We start from the raw sequence: 16,282 nt of genomic DNA, 5'->3' as shown, positions 1-16,282 counted from the left end.
GAAGAAGAGCATACTTTCATCTTGGGCAGCTTGTACACCTAGCAAGTTAAATTTTGCTGAGCTGATAAGATCCCCATACCCTTCTTCCAAGAACTGCTTGATGCTTCTGCCCAATCCTCTGATGCAAAATGACCACACAAGTCATATAAGAAGAGCTATAAAAACTTAGCATAAATGGAGACAAATGAGTGGCCACTCCTCAAGCCGACAGGCTCCCACTGTTTGCTTTCCATCCTTTTCTGAACATTTGAGCAGACACTCCCCTCCATGCATAGTGCTCCAACTAAGGTGAGGGCAAGAGTGATGAAAGCTGAGAAGTGCTCTGAAGACAGGAAACATGTACCAGGGGAACTCCACGACATTCTGGAGACAAATTACTTACTGTTCTGCCTTCTCAAACCTTCCTTGGGCAAAGCAGCAGGCATTTCTTCATCTTGCCTTTCCTAGTTCTGGAGGAAAAAAAAGTTGCCCAACTTCCCAGCAGCACATGTCTGCATGGCACAGTAGCCCCACATAAGTCACCACTTGTAACACTACTGGTGCCAATAACCAGAATTTCTTCAGGTGGCCACTCTTACTATGTGCCCAAACTGGATGGAACCTTTCAGACCTTTGTCCCAGATGCAACTCCACAGCACTTCCAGAACAAGTTTCTAAAAGCACAAGCATTAGAATTTTCTGTTTTAAATTAAGCAAATTGCAAATACATAACAACCTTCATCTCACAGGCACTGTAATTTAACACTGCTGACACGCACATCATGTTAGTGGGCATTTATTATTTTGTCAAGAATTTATATCAACATAAGATTAGGAAAAATCAGAGCAATGGTTACAGGCCTGAACCTAGTCTTTATTGTAAACTCATATACAGTTTGTGAGCACCAACATACAGCAAGTGTAACTCAGCTTTCCTAATAACATAGCCAGTGAAGCTCAGTACATTTTTGAGATCATTGGTTTCCCACTACATCAAGTGGGTGACATCCCAGCAGTGAGTCCTAAAGTCCTAAGCATATTGGAGGTAGGAAGGGAAATCAGTAATCCCATACAACATAACCTTAATAGCGTAACAGTAACCCTTTTTGTCCCTACAGAAACTAGGCACAAACAGGGGTAAATAAGGTTAAAAGGTGAGCACTCAAAACGAAGCTAAGTCAGAATTGGACCTTTCAGTCAGTCTCAAACATTTATCTCCTGCATGTTCTACAACAATGCAATCTTTACTGACATGAACCAAGAAAGTCTCTTCTTGATGTCTGCCTTAATCAGGATTTAAAGAAGCTACTCCAAAACTAATCCTCAAATAAAACCAGACACTGATATTTTCAAAGCAAATTCCAGGAGTCTGTAGTCAAAACATAAGCAGCACAACCACAGTAAAAGGGCTGCTACAAAAACCATACATTAGCAAGTTTCAGAGCTGCCTGTTTAACACTGACTTCACTGTACACATTATTTGTATTCTACAACAGAAACTGCGTAACTATGAAAAGCGGTATAACTTGAAAAATGTCTTAATTTCTATACTCAGTTGGACTGCTGCCAGCATTTCCACCATATCCCCCTCACTAACACAAATATTCCTTTTTGGAAGGACTGAGGGGAAGCAATGTGAACAACCCTGCACATAGCACTGAGTTTTCATGCTGATCATTTCAGCACACAGGCTGCGGCATGTGCATGGCTAACTTGCAAAAATCTAATCTCACTTACAGTATTCAAGCTGTTCTGAGTACATACCACTTCCCCATTTATATAATTCCATATCTGTTTCATTTAAAACAAACTGAAACAGCTTTGAAATATTGATTCTGGAAAGAATTTAGAAGGCTTGTCTTCTCCTTGGGTACCTGGAATATAATAAACTCTTGTGGTAAACTAGTACACTACATCAGGTAAAAGTACATCAGGTAAATAGCTTCTACTATTATTTTGCAGCACATCAATAAAATGAGACCAAAAACCAACCAAATTAGATGTATGATTTCTTTTTTAAAATTCTACTCTCTATGTTAGAGCAAAGAACTATTTCAGAAGTCTGTATTCATTCAGAACTTGGTATTTAAATTGACTTTCACAGACCTAAGAGTGCATAAAGGAAAAGTCTGAAAATTATTTGTCATGTTTTGCAGTATTCACATCAATTTTTTGGGTTTCTGTATACTTATTATTTCAATTCCCAAAACTAGCAAAAGAAGAAATTTGGAGTAAAACCAGAGACTCCTTAAAGTCTTCCCAATCATATCATATATTAGAACATCTCATGTCTGCCAACACATGGCACCACTCCAGCCTTACTGCAGCTGAGCCTGAGTTAATGTTTGGCAGAACTTACAGGCAACTTCCTCAAGTAAATAAAAATACAAGAGGAAAAAAATATCAAACCAAAGTAACTGGGTGAGTGAGATGGCCTGGATATTAAAAAAAATTAAGTCTAAAATCTGTAGATGCTGCTGGTGGTGAAGGAGATGATGCATGTCTGCACTTGAGAAGTACACTATGTCAGAAAAAGCCTAAACACAACAAAACCAAAAGGAAATTAAAAAAGCATGCATCAAAAAAGAAAAAGGCAACAAAACATACACATAAAAGGTACTAATAGGCAGAGAACTCCAGAAAACAAAGGATGCCTCCCAAGTGGCATTACATCTTCACTCACCTCACCAGCTTTCAAAGCCTGCTGCAGGCAGATCTACAGAACTTGTGAGGAAAACAATAGAATTGTCACAGTTGTATAGATTATTTGCATCTCACTACTACAAATCTCAGGGGAACTTACCAATAACTACTTTGAAAACAAAACTATCCAGGCAAGATCCTTCCCAGCAGCAACACAGGCAGCAGCTCATACTTGCCAACTGTATTTCTTGTAGTGTAGACATAACTTTTTTTACAGATAGACAGATTTAATTTACATCGTCTTCAAGGCAGTCAGATGGAAAAAGAATATTGATTTCTTGTCTGAACCCCTGCAATTCAGCACTTTGATAGAATTAGCCAAAGGGCTGACCCCCCACCACGGTTAAATACCATACTCTGCAGCACAGAGCAATCCTCAGTGGAGGAGGAATGCAGCTAAGGCCTTGGCAAAGACCAACCACCAAAATGAGGGCACTGCTACATGTAGCAGAGAGAAGACATCTCTTCTTAAAAATAGTATCACCTCCAAATGAAAAGTGCAGCCTCTTGGCAGGTGGGGTCAAGTTATGTTGTGTTTGAAGGTACTGTGAAAGGAGACCAAGAGCTTACCCTCCATATGCCTTGACCATCCCAAGTGCGAGCCTGCAGAGGCTGTACTCGTGAGAACACTTGGGAACACTTCCTGCATTGTTTTGGGTTTTTGTTTTTCTAAACATTAATTAAACTCACTGTAGCCTACAACTGAGAAAATGAAGATAGAAACAAGGATAAGAAGATAGAACAAAGCTAAAGATAGGTATAGTTACCTGATGCTTTAGATAACTGGTGAGTCATTTGAGTACTTGCACTAGAATTAAAGCATTCAAAAATTAAAGGCTGCTGTCGTGCAATCTATAAAAGAATGAAAGACTACACTATGTGCATATCCAGGCTGTATGTCACAGATCCCTTCTGCCCCACCCCCCCCATTCCCAAGATTACCTGTACTTTTTGTTACAAGATAAAACAATTTTCTTCTTTATACAAAGTTCTTTAATACAAGTGGTACCATTAATTTGAAGAGACTCAAAATATTAAGCTAACAAGATAGGAAGTAAACATTATCTAGGACACCTTCTCCTGCTTCCCTTAACACTGATATTTAAAATGTTGCCTGTGACTTAAGTAGGTGAGTGCAGCAACTTAGTATAATCAAAAGCAATTGTCCAAGGAAATGTGATCTAATACTTGTAATTTAAAATTATCTTGCAATTTGATCTAGAGAATAGAGAAAACAGAGACATCATTCAGGTGAGTCAACATTTTCATTACAGGCTGCCTATTGCAGTGAAAAATGTGAATGAGCATTGCGAAAGATGTTCCTGTAGAAATGAGTTATTAAGATGCAACTTGAAAAAGTCACAAAGTAAGCATTGTTTATATAGATTTATTCATTTCTTTGAACCCGTACTTGTTAGTAGAACACAGAAAAGAGAGGAGAGATGACAAACAGAAAGCTCTTAGAAGACAAAACACTACAGGAACAATCCACAGGCAACAGAAAACTTCATTTAGAACTGATGCGAATACAGCAAGCTTGAAAATCAGACTGATCACATTTTAATGCCAAATAGTTCCAGATAAAGACAACTTAAATCGCACTGAAATTACTGATTTTTGTCTGAGGTCATGTATCTTAGTCTTTCTTTACTTGAGCACTTCACTCTAGAGTGCTTCTGATCAAATATTGTTTATATGACACAGAAGAAAATACTTCACTCCTTCGAAAGCTTAGAGCCCCTAACCCAGTATAAATTACAAACTGTGGCTGCAACAGGCAGCAGCAATATAAGAGATGCAGTGATGTTATTTTTTAGCTTCTCTTTTGTTAAGCAGTATTAAATAGATCTATGTAAAAACAGGTTTCTTTCTGAAAAATACTTTACAGATCAGAAAACTATCTTGAAGATGTTGACACACACAAAGCAGGGAAGGCTGACTTAGTTTCCAGATTGTGCATTTATCTAGCACAAGTATTTATACTTAAGTCTATTAAGAACTCTGTTAATAAGAAACTTGCTAATTGTTGGGAGTAACAAGCTCTTCTCATTCCTTCATGCAATTATAGGAGGACTCAGGGACAATGGTGGAAAAATAGAACCAGCCGCAAAACAGTACACAGAGAATTGATTTTCTATTCTTTGTACTCTTTGGACTTCAACAGATCACAGAGCTTAGTACCAGTTCCTCTGGAAAAAATTAAATAAGGATTCTTTTCATTCAACACACCTTCGAAGAAACAGGACTAGGTGGAAACATTTTAATTTCATGGCAGAGCAGGTAATTCTGGATCACCCACTATAACCACCATGAAATTAGCTGCTGTTACGGAAGGATAAGGACTATCTTGAAAAGCTACGCTTGGTGCATGATGCAGCTTTTGGTAAGCTGGGAGACAACCCCAGAACTGGCAATGACAGTGGTAAAATTCCAGGACCAAGGTTCTCCACTGGCAATGACAGTGGTAAAATTCCAGGACCAAGGTTCTCACTTACGGCCCACCACCTTGCAGATAAAGAGAGCTGCTTCCTCCACGAAGGAGAGGTGCAGCAGTTCTTGCTGCAGAAAACACGTAGCCACTGCCTTCTGAACAGCTCAATGCCCCATAGCACTACTGGTCAGCGCTAACCAGGTGCAGTGAAAAATCCACAGTGGGCATTCAATGCTCAAGATCAGCAGTCAATTGACTAATGTGACCTACAGGTCCCATTTGGTACACCAAGTCCCTCATGCAACCATATCTATGATATGCAACCATATCTAGGATGCAACAGGAGAGTATCCCACTCATTGCCTCAATTCTGGAAACTTTCTCATTCAGACTGGGCCCCAAAAACCTTTTTGTTAAATAAAAATTAGTATCACCACGAGTTAAATTTCTTTAAAATAGAGAAAAGACCCAATGTAATAAGAACATAGAAAACAACCTTTCTCACATACTACATGTTTTTGAAATTTCCTCCTTCATAAATTTAATTTTAATCTTCCTTGTAAAAATTTTACAAGGTCCAGAATTTAGTTATTGTTAGGTTTTATGGCTCTTTCAGAGAAGTAATAAGATCACATACCTATTATTTTAACAGTGTACCTCTGGTAATTAACGTAGCTGAAAACATCATCGTCTCTGAACATGTATCCACCAAAGAAACAGCAGGAAGACCTAGTCTGTTTAGTTGTTAGGGGTGGGGGTGGAAGATCTGAGCATCTCCTAGGAGAATAAACTTTACAATTGTCACAGCTGAAAGAAAAACTTCCAAAAGAACAAAGCTTGCAACTCATATCAACTTCTGCATATCACCACTGACTAGCAGCTGGGATCTTATCAAACTGTTGATTGTTTGTTTTGCTTTTTTAACAATAAAAAACGAACAGAAGAAAAGGTAGAGGCAATCCATACACTTCTGCCTTTCAAGTCATCTCCTCTTGAGGAACCAACTGCAGAATTTCTGGTTGACATGAGACAATGCAAAATCCACAAAACTCCTTTAGGTATCTGTGTGGTTTCCAGCAGTGAATGCCCAGAGCCACCTGGGAGACAAAAAACAGTGACCACATAGGTTGTGACAATGAGTACTTCACTGGACACTCTACTCCCATGTGAATGCTGCTGTGGGCAGCCAAACAAAACATTGATCCCTGGACATTCATAAATGTGCTCAAAGATTTTCCTTCTCATCAGCACTTTCTTCACCATATTGGCTTGGAGAAGACTACTGTAAGGTGAGACTTGACTGCTTTTTTATCTTGATGAATGCTCATCTTCCTTCTACTAGGTCAGAACTTCAACATTACATGATGGGAAAGGCTAAGTCCACGAGGGGATCCTCCTTGCAGTTTGGGACACCTTAAGTTTTGAAGGCCACATATAGTGCAGACAAAACAGTGCTGAGAAAGACAACTTATTTCTCTTTCTGCAGCTGATGACCTTCATATGACTAATTCTCTGAGAAGATGCAAAGTGCTGAATAATGGAACTCCAGCAAGGACCTAATAAAGCCCTCAAGAAATATCTCAAGAAGCAACAAGAAATGACGATTTGCTGTTTACAGAAGTTTGTGTAAACTGAATAAAAGCCTAAGACTTAGGAAGGACAGAATTCCCTGGTGTGACTTCATGGTAAAGAGACTTTCCTGTCTTTGGAGTGCATTGTATACAGCCATACATAGAGATGTGATTGTCATTCACTGACCTCACTGAGTATCACAGCAAGTTTTGTGGTCCTCTTTTTCCCCCATCATCAACTTCAGATATGGTTCACCAGTATCACAATAATATGGTTGGGTCTGAAATTCTCTGAGAAGTGTGAAATGAGCTGACACCAAACAAAAAACTGAACAAGATCACTCTAGTGGTGAAAGAATGATTCATCTTACAAGATCTTTTCCCTTCTCCTCTCTGCCTCTTGCAACTTTACATTTCTTCACATGTTGGCCCACCCACTCTCAGGGCGACCGCCGATTTTGGGTCATTCTTTAACCGTCAGAAATACCCTGCCAGACTCTCTTATCTCACTGCTTCTCTCACAAGCACTCTGCAGACCTGTACCCCTCTTCTTTTCTGGACTTTGCAACACTAACCGTACTTGAAAGACACAGCTCAGAGGGCCCTATCTCCCTCCACTGCTTTCCATCCACATGCTGCCCATGCTAGGCCCTCCATCTCTACTTTTGCCTCTCCACCACTGTGTCTGCAATGCTTTCTTCTGGGCATGCTCTGTCATCCCTCCTTTGTTTCTGTGAACGTCAGTGACCCCTTCCCTCCCCTCCTACCCTATGCCTGTTACTCCTTCCCCAAGACTTCCCATGTACACCAACCCACTTGCCCCAGCCTCTCACTAACACAAGTCTTTTCACTAAGCAGCTTCCAAACATGGCTCAGCAGTGCTGCTGAGCAGCACAGCAACTTCAGGCTCACCACCAGCCACCTTCTACCTCCACACAGACTGATTTTTCTAGAGAGTGGCAGTGCATATACTTAATCTCTAAACTCTGCTATTCTAATTCTTATGAACTAGAGTAGCAGAAATGAAAGGAGTAGTAGCAGCATAAAGTGCAAGTTCAATAATAAAAAACTGCTAAAAATGCAATCTTCAGCTGGAAACAAGGAAAGAATAAAGACTACAATCTCAACTATGAGCTGCTGTTAGGAAACCACCTGTGATGGGCTTCTTGAGCAAAAGGTATCCCTGGAAGTGAAAAACATACTACAGATTATGAACTTTCAGTAAGCTGGAGATGTGCAACCTTTTCATCTGAGAAACCAAGTTAAAAGAACAGCAGAACAGTTGAACCAGTTGGAAGAAAGAAAACCACATTTTCAGCTACTTCAGCAGGCAAAAAAATGAGATCTTGCGCTTTCCAGAGGTGTGCACTGAGCGAAAACCACAATGGCAAGAAAATGCAGTTTGCTCACCCACATTTATCTTTGAATCACCAGGGACAAAGCTGTTCAAGATACAGACTGGAGGAAACAACCGTTCATTTAGAGGAGCAAGGTTTCTGCAGCTCGTAGAAAACAGACATCAGGCCTATCACATGGAACACACGATGTAGCACGTATTACCTGCGGCATAATCAGTAAGATGAAGACACACCAGTGAATTCATGCATCACTATTCTTTTGCATAGCAGCACAGTTGCATTTTTGTATCGTGTAGCAGAGCTGTAGCACAGCGTAAGAAAAGCTGGTGCCAGCAGAGGGAGGCAGTTGCTCTCCAGGACATGCATCTTCACGTTCCCCGATGCACAGTAGGAAGCCAACAAGTTTGTTTTTGTGGAAGTGAACTCACCCCTCAGCCATTGTGTAAATGTGGCTTTAAATCAAGCTGTAATTAGATTTTGCTGTATTTAACAAAACCCTCTTGTGCTCCTCTTTTCCAGCTCTAGACAGGAAAGAAATATATTTGTGAAAGAAAAAAGGAAAAAAGTTTATGCCTCTTCCCAGAGCATGTCCTGGCATGCATGCAAAAGCAAGTACAAAACATAAAACAATAAGCTTACGGGACACTCAAACTTCACATTACGTAGGAACACAAGGATCTCTCAGCTGGTCCACTGTTAAATAGCAGCTCATCATTATCAATATTCTGCTTCACCACGTTAACCTTGTCAAAAGATACTAACAGTCCAAACGTTGGAGTTTAGCTTCTCTTCACAAATTTAATTTACTTGGCAGAAACAGAAGTGGAAAACCTCTGCTAAAGATTCCAGCAAATTAAGACTGCCACGTAGTCCTTCTAGGACAAATTTTTTTTCCCCTCCTAACTTTTATAGTCATAGCATTCCCATTTCTAACCAAACAGCTTTATCCCCCACTAGCAGTCTTTGTATACTCTGATAAATCCAAAATAAAACTGTGTTGGTTTTTTTTTTTTTCCAAATCTACTTTACTATAATACATGTTGCACAAGGTGGTTTTATTTTGTGTAAGTTCTTTATAGACTAAACTGCATAATTCCACTGCACTTTACACTGCCATATGCAGAACTGCATAGCAAATGAAGTTGAGTACACTCAGAATAATAAACAGCTTCAACTGCATTTTGATTACAGGCTTACAAAGAACTTTATAGTGGTGGCAACAGCAGTGGATACAATGGTAAACTGGTGTAAGGAAGTCAAGAGGACATGCCCAAGGGCACACAGCAAGTCAGCTGCTGTTTTAACAACAAAAAGTTTCTGGTCTTAATCTAGGTCTTCCCTAGTGAGTCAAAACCTACTGATAACTATCTGGTCTTATAAAAGTTTCAGGTCCTTTAGAAGAAAGGAAAAAAGACAACTGCTAATTACTCACTTACAGATATGTAATCACTGCCTAGGATTAAACGGTTTACAAAGTTACTAATTTTTAGGAGAGTCTGTAAAGTGTGCCCTTTCTAAAGCAACTTATTTTAAGAACATATACTCCAATAGCCTAATTCTCTACACATCATCTATTATGCTGCAAGTTTCAAGAAACCTAAGGCTGATTTAGACAACTCAAAAGACAACCTCATTCTGAAGTCAGTTTGCAGTTTAATCTCTAAACACAAAATATCAAGGTAAAAACAAATACTGGAAGGAGATTATCCTCCTACACCCACAGGAGAATTTTTAAATTTGGTTGGTGGTGGTTGGGGTTTTTTTAATAGCCAATATTAGCTCTTCCTGAAGCAGGGAAATGAAGCACCAACCCAAAATGACGATTCAAAAATTCTTACAATGTGCAAAGAGTTTCTGGTTTTGAAATTTATAAATCATCTGAGCAAAAGCTCACAGGTAGTCAGTATCCTAATCCTTACTCCATCTCTACTGATATATAAATAAAAGAAAATAATTTAAACATCCTGCATTAAAGAAACCTAACTAAATCCCATAAAGCAGGTAGTGGAATGGTGTGGTGCCCTAACTAGGAAAGGCAAGTTTCTACACTACCTCCGAAAGTAGAACCATACAGTAGGATTAGCCTTATCTTATTTAAGTTTCTTAACAGCAAGACTGCATCCTCCTGACAGCATACTGTTTCCAGCAGGACTCAAATTCCAAGCAAGAGCAATTCTTAAAATAAAATAGTAATAGCTATGTCTGGCAGAGCCAGAACCATGAGGACAACACGAACACCCAAACCAGTTTATTCAGGTTTGACTCAAGAGGAAAAACTACATTTCAAGCTAGACAAAAATAAGACCCAACACACCTAAGGAAGCTTCCAGACTACCATTTTTAGGTCATGCCCTGTACTTTTTCCTGCTTTTCAATCTGTTTGTAGGAAGGTCAGATCACAAAGTGGATTCCACTGTGGCATTTCAAATCAGATTATTCTCTGCATAATAATTAGTGCCTTTCTTCTCATCACTTGCATACTGTTTTGCTAGTCTGAGAATGTTATTTGTGTTTGCCTCTGAGAAGCTTTTTTTTAATCCCTTCAAAGTACCAGCATCCTGAGCACAGCTATCTCATGCTCCATGAACTTTAGTGCAAATGCTGTAAGCGTTTCTTTTCTTCTTAACAACTTCATTACAGTGTTTACACAGGAATACAGTGCTAGTACTGTAACCATGCAAATATTCTGTAGTAAATGTAAGCTTTATTCAAAGTGTACCTTTAGAAGTCCTTATGGCATACTCTAGCCTGGACTGCCAGCGCTAGCACAGGGAAAATTGCAAAAGGAAAACTAAAATGACAGACCTTTCATGCTAACATGAACTTTGGAACAGTCAAACAGAAAACCTATGCGCCAAACGTGTTTCCAAAATGTGTCAGCTCTTCTTTGCTAACCTATGACATCCCGAGCTATCCCTGCAAAAAGGACCTCAATTCCTCTACATTGTCTTCTCAAGCTGTTTATTCACCATGAGATTGTTAAGTATATGAGAGAAAAATGGCTGGAGGATAAAAAGCCTGGATCACAGTTGCATGAGAAATGGAAGCAGAACTTTTCTTCTTCAAAAGAAGATGAAATGTCCTTCTGGCAAGCTAACAGTCAAGTTGTGATTTTCCTTCTGGTAGAACTCAGTATGACCAGGACACAGACCACCAGCGACAGACTTCCCAAAGAAACACAGCATTTAGGGAGAAAAGCAGCATCGGGGATCTCATTCTAAGGACCATTCTAGAAAAGACCCTCTGCCAAAACTAAAGCTCTTCAGCAAGAGTGAAATCTTGTTAAGGAAAAAAATGAGGAGAGAAACACCAACAGCCTCTTATAGTGGAGATTTTAAATAAAGTCAAAGCTATTAGTGGAGGCAGTGAGGAATAGTAAAGGAAGCAAAAGGCAAAAAATTGGTGTACTATGAAAATCTGCTCTGTTGGCTTCACTTACAAAAAAAACCCCATGGTTCTATTCTAAAAACTTTTTTTGGACTCACACAAAGAACACTTGCATTTTACCTCTTCTAGCAGGAGAGAAATCAAAGAACATTTAATATTCAGAGCTTATTCTGTACAAAGTGGAAAATGATTATGCTAGCCCTTAATGCTCATACTGAAGGAGGGCCTGCTTTTTGGAGTTGCCCTTTCTTTTGTTTGTTTTTAAGGGGGAAAAAAAGACTCCACTCAAAGGTACACATGGCCATGTACACAGATCTGCTTTTGCTGATACCACTACCACACACCTAAGTACTTGAATTGAAGAAATGTAGAAAATCACTGAATGATTTCATGAAAAAAAAAAAATCATAAGCTCACTGAACTTGCTATTTGGAAATCCAATCTAGTATTAATGGCAATAAAGCAAAGAATAAAATCCAACACCACAATATCTCAGAGATACACAGATGCCTGAATAAATCAAAATCACTGGTTTTGGTTTGTGGTACAGAAGTTTACATTTGAATGCAGCTGGATGGCAGTCAGCTAGCCAGCTCCCACAGCAGCCCCTCCAAGCTGTATTGATTTCTAGGGAAGAAAAGGCACTGTAAATCTGCCTGAACAGCATTGCGTCATACTTTTGGTTGGCTTGAAAAAAGTAAATTAAATGTTTTCCATTAGCATGGTAAAGAAGCTATACAGTTTTGTTTTTATTTCAAATAGAGTCTCAAGTTACAGAACACTTTAGCTAACTCTGTGGCAAGGACTACATGCTCTGTGTTTGTGAAGCCAGCAATTCATGCTTATGTGAAACCAGATGTGTGCACTGCACAGTTCCCAGGGCTGGGAAGGCTTTTTTAAAATGTGTTGCTGTTGATTAAAAAAGACTCTGCTTTTCAGTTAAATCATGGAATATACTGAAGCAGAAACAACATGTTCTTGCAGGGAAAGGGAAAGAGGGGGAGAGCAAAGGGTCAGAAGCAGAAGAAAACTTTAAGGGCATAAAAACCACACACACAGAACAGCATAGGAGCAATGCTGTAGTACCACAAAGAGCAGCACAGTTCTGAGAAGCAATAGGCATAACATGATTTGAGGTAACAAGAACCCCTTGATCAATTATTCATATAATTTACAACAACAGTTACAGCTGCATCAATGAAAAAAGAAAAAAAAGAATCTAGGGCAAATATAAAACCTTCACAGCTATGAAGTGTCCTTGATTTTCACCAGAACATTTGGCTGTCTTCTATCATGTGTTTCTAGTTAGCTACAAACCCCTCCAACAAAGGGAAACAAGAGACAGAGAGGCACAGAACAAACTGCCTTGCTGGAAGCAGTGAGTGTGTTCAAGGCTGCATTTCACTCGTGGATGCTGTGCATCACCAAAACCCAACAGTACACTTAACACTGCTGTGTTTGAAATCTGACCACCATAGCATCCCACCTAGATACATCAATGCACCCCATGGGATTACGAGGATACCTTCTGTGAAGTCTTTATTCTCTCGATGCTAAACCTGCACTTCTAAAATAAATAAAAGTTTAAGTAACTTTCAGAAGAAATGCTGTGTCTTTGTAGCGTATTGTTATCTCAACTTGTATTGTTTTGTGTACTCCTAAGGCAAATGTAACAAAGGGAAACATTATGGAGATAAGTATTTCTGGATGGGGTTTTTGCCTTCAGTTTGAAATCACTTTATAATCATCATCATTTTTTCTGCTCTGTCAAGGTTTGACTACAGTGTCCTCATCTGTTCAAGATGACCTTGCTAGTGGACTGGAGAAACACAGGTGCAGCTGAAATCGAAGTGCAAAGCAAAGAGGAACAGCATGGTGCAGCAAAGGGATGAGGGGGCCTCACTGTGCTTGGTGCACTCACTCCCAGACATGTACAGCAGATCATGAGGGGAGGTTATGAGTTGAAGCACTGACCTTGCTAATGGGAAAATTTTACACCAGTTTTGATTTTACTCCACACATAGTAGGACAATGAATTTAGGTCTAGTTCAGAGCTCTAATTTCAGCTTAAATTATTAAGATTAATAAAGGATTAACTAGACGAATCTGCAATTCATCTCAGACGAATCAAGAAATATTAATTTAAGGAGCTTTCCAACAATGAAGTTAATACCTTGCAACAGGTATTTCTTAAAAATGGAGAATATGGCAGACCTTTAGAAGCACCTATGCTCAATCCTAAATAAATCTGTAGGAAACATTTCCACTACTACTCACTTTTTTCAGCCAACTCTCTACACTAAGTTCAATTAATCTTGTCGGTATGAAGGAAAGATACTGCATATATCATCCCTACATTCAAAATCCTGGCAAACAAACAAAACCATAGCATAGTCAAATCTCCCTCAGTGTGTGGGACTGTAACAATGGTAAGTTCAACAAAGTTCTTGGGGTCACATGTCTTTTTCTTCCATCAGCATTTATCCTGTAAAAGCAAGAATGGGTTCTGGAAGCTAAGAAACTACTACAGTGCTGATAAATAGAAAATCATCATATATAAACCTCATTCTTCTCCCATTGCTGAAGATATCAGAGAGAGTTTCCATATTTTTGTGGCCACTCAAAGTGAGCTCTGAATGTGGCACTTGAAGCGGGATATGTTTCTAAAAACAGAGCATGCCATAGAGCTCAGAAACAGCCTGTTCCCTAGTCAAAAAGAACTGCAGATATAGCTTTCTACTAATAATATAAGGAATTACTTCTGGCTCTAACCTACAGTGCATATTATGTTGTTTTCCTCTCCCCTCCCCAGCATTTGCTATTACAACACTTGTATCAGGTAGCACACAAAAGAAGGAGAAAGCTCAGAGATGCACTTGAGTGTTTATTTTGCAAGAAGAAAAATTCTTCTTTTGAAAATTGTATCAGAAAATTCAATTTGTTTGAAAAATGAACCACTTTACCTTGGTGTAAGACTTCTGAACTCCTGCCAAGGCTGTCTGGCCTGTTACGAGGTCTTCACCTTCAGCAGAGGTCTCCAGATGAAGGCAGATTTCTTCACCCTGGAACTCCCAGAGGCTCCCTGCAGTAAAGCCTGGAGACACAGCAACAGGGAAGGAATTTAGCTTCGTCATCAAAGCCACAGTTTTAGAATGGATAACAAGTGTCCTTAAAGGCTGAATCTTGGTTTAAACAATGTAAATTTCCAAAATTAGAACTCTGCATCTTCTTTTGGAGACTGAAAGGCGGCAAAGAGGTGCTTAGCAATACTGCACAAGCATTCAGTCAGCTGTAGATGGTCTCTAACCTTTATACTGCCAGTCCCAACAGCATAATCTCCGAGCTCTGAAATTTAACAGGTGACCTACAGGTATCAATCCTGAATTTCTCTCATGTCATTATATTCCCCACACAGAAATTGCTCAGAGACATGCATTGGAAATGCTTCAGGGCAAAGAGCACAAGTGTGACACATCATCTTCTCAGGAGAGTAAAAGTGCCGTGCCCCTGCAGGCAAAAAACACAGCCTGCAAACCACCCAGCCTCCCTGCACGACCTCCACCCAGCTGACAAAGCAGTCCTTGTTAAATGTCCACTCCAGAATACTATCTTATGCTCAGAAAAATTAAAAATAAAAATGCTTAAATTCCACCATCAGAAGGGAAGGATAAGGAGATTGCCTTCCTGAAATGAATGTGTTTTCACCACTGCTTTTTACATGCAAAACAACCATACAGAATTTAGTAGTTTACAGGCTGTGACCTAAATCCCTGTTTATGTTCTTTTTCTCAAAATGCCACCTGAGGTAAGACCAGCTCTAACCATACAGAAAAGTACTTGGGTGCATGAGATTTCTGTGGTTTGGTTTTATTTGACAGTATGTGGCCAAGCACCCTTACTGGCACAAGCAGATGGCACAGCAGTTTCTTTTAAGCAAACAATTCTGAATGGTTTCAAATCACTTTAATTTTGTAATCAGTTATTCACTCTAGAAACAGGGTTACAGACCATGTGATGAAACGCAGGGTTCCTTTACCAAAAATCTCAAAAATATGTGCAGAAGCACAAATTCAAGAAAACCATTTTTGGTCTCATACTGTTAACAAACCAAACAGGCAGCAATATTCGTCAGATACCAATTACTTTGGGCTTCCTCACTCCCAGTCTTTGGGGAGCCTGACTGAGTTTGGGTCTTGACATTAGCACACAGAAGATAAGAGTTTGTTTGTGTTGGGTGGGTGGATGAAGTCTCACCTTGGGAGACTGATTGCCTTTGAAACACTGGTACAACAGAAACAAGCAACAACGGAGGGATTTCAGACAGATTGGTATCTGCACGTAAATGCTTATAAATCAGGAAAAAATAACAAGAGAACGATGGGCATAAGCATATTCAGAGTGACATAGCATTACAGCTACTCAGCTACTATGAGCCTGCAGCAGTATTGTTATTCTGGTATTTGGTAAAAGAAAAAAAAAATTAAAACATGGTAAGAAAAAAAAAGAGACATTTTTCAACCTTGCCTTGTTTAGTACAATGCACAACAAAAGATTACCAGCCAGAAACACACTCTTGTATTATTACAAATTAATCTGATATCCAAATTACTGTATTTTAAGCAGCAATTCTGAATGATGCTCATTTCAGTCTAAAAACTAAAGCAACTTTGCAAGCAAAAGCATCCCTGTAAGTTCATATTTGACAAGTCAAAGGGAAAAAAGCTAGTAAATCTGTTCCAGCCATGTTCCTTGGCTAACAGCCTGAACAAGTTCAAGTACAAAAACTTTGATTTCCAAGTTGAGTGACAATGTTAACAGCTATGAACTGGTCAGGATAGAAGACATCTCCAAAA

General features: G+C 39.3%; 1 protein-coding gene across 2 annotated transcripts in view; it reads right to left on the bottom strand.

The window, feature by feature from the left end:
* Positions 1-16,282, bottom strand: part of FAM110B (family with sequence similarity 110 member B) — a 120,937-nt gene that overhangs the window by 75,861 nt on the left and 28,794 nt on the right. For both annotated transcript variants that reach the window (XM_032125984.1, XM_032125991.1), the window contains exon 2: positions 14,393-14,523. The gene's annotated coding sequence lies outside the window, so the exon portion shown is untranslated. The remainder of the gene's footprint in view (positions 1-14,392; positions 14,524-16,282) is intronic.

Source organism: Corvus moneduloides, chromosome 1 (genome assembly GCF_009650955.1).
Source record: "Corvus moneduloides isolate bCorMon1 chromosome 1, bCorMon1.pri, whole genome shotgun sequence".
NCBI lineage: Eukaryota > Metazoa > Chordata > Aves > Passeriformes > Corvidae > Corvus > Corvus moneduloides.
The sequence above is the reverse complement of the archived record's forward strand: the minus strand, read 5'-3'. Positions and strand labels throughout refer to the sequence as shown.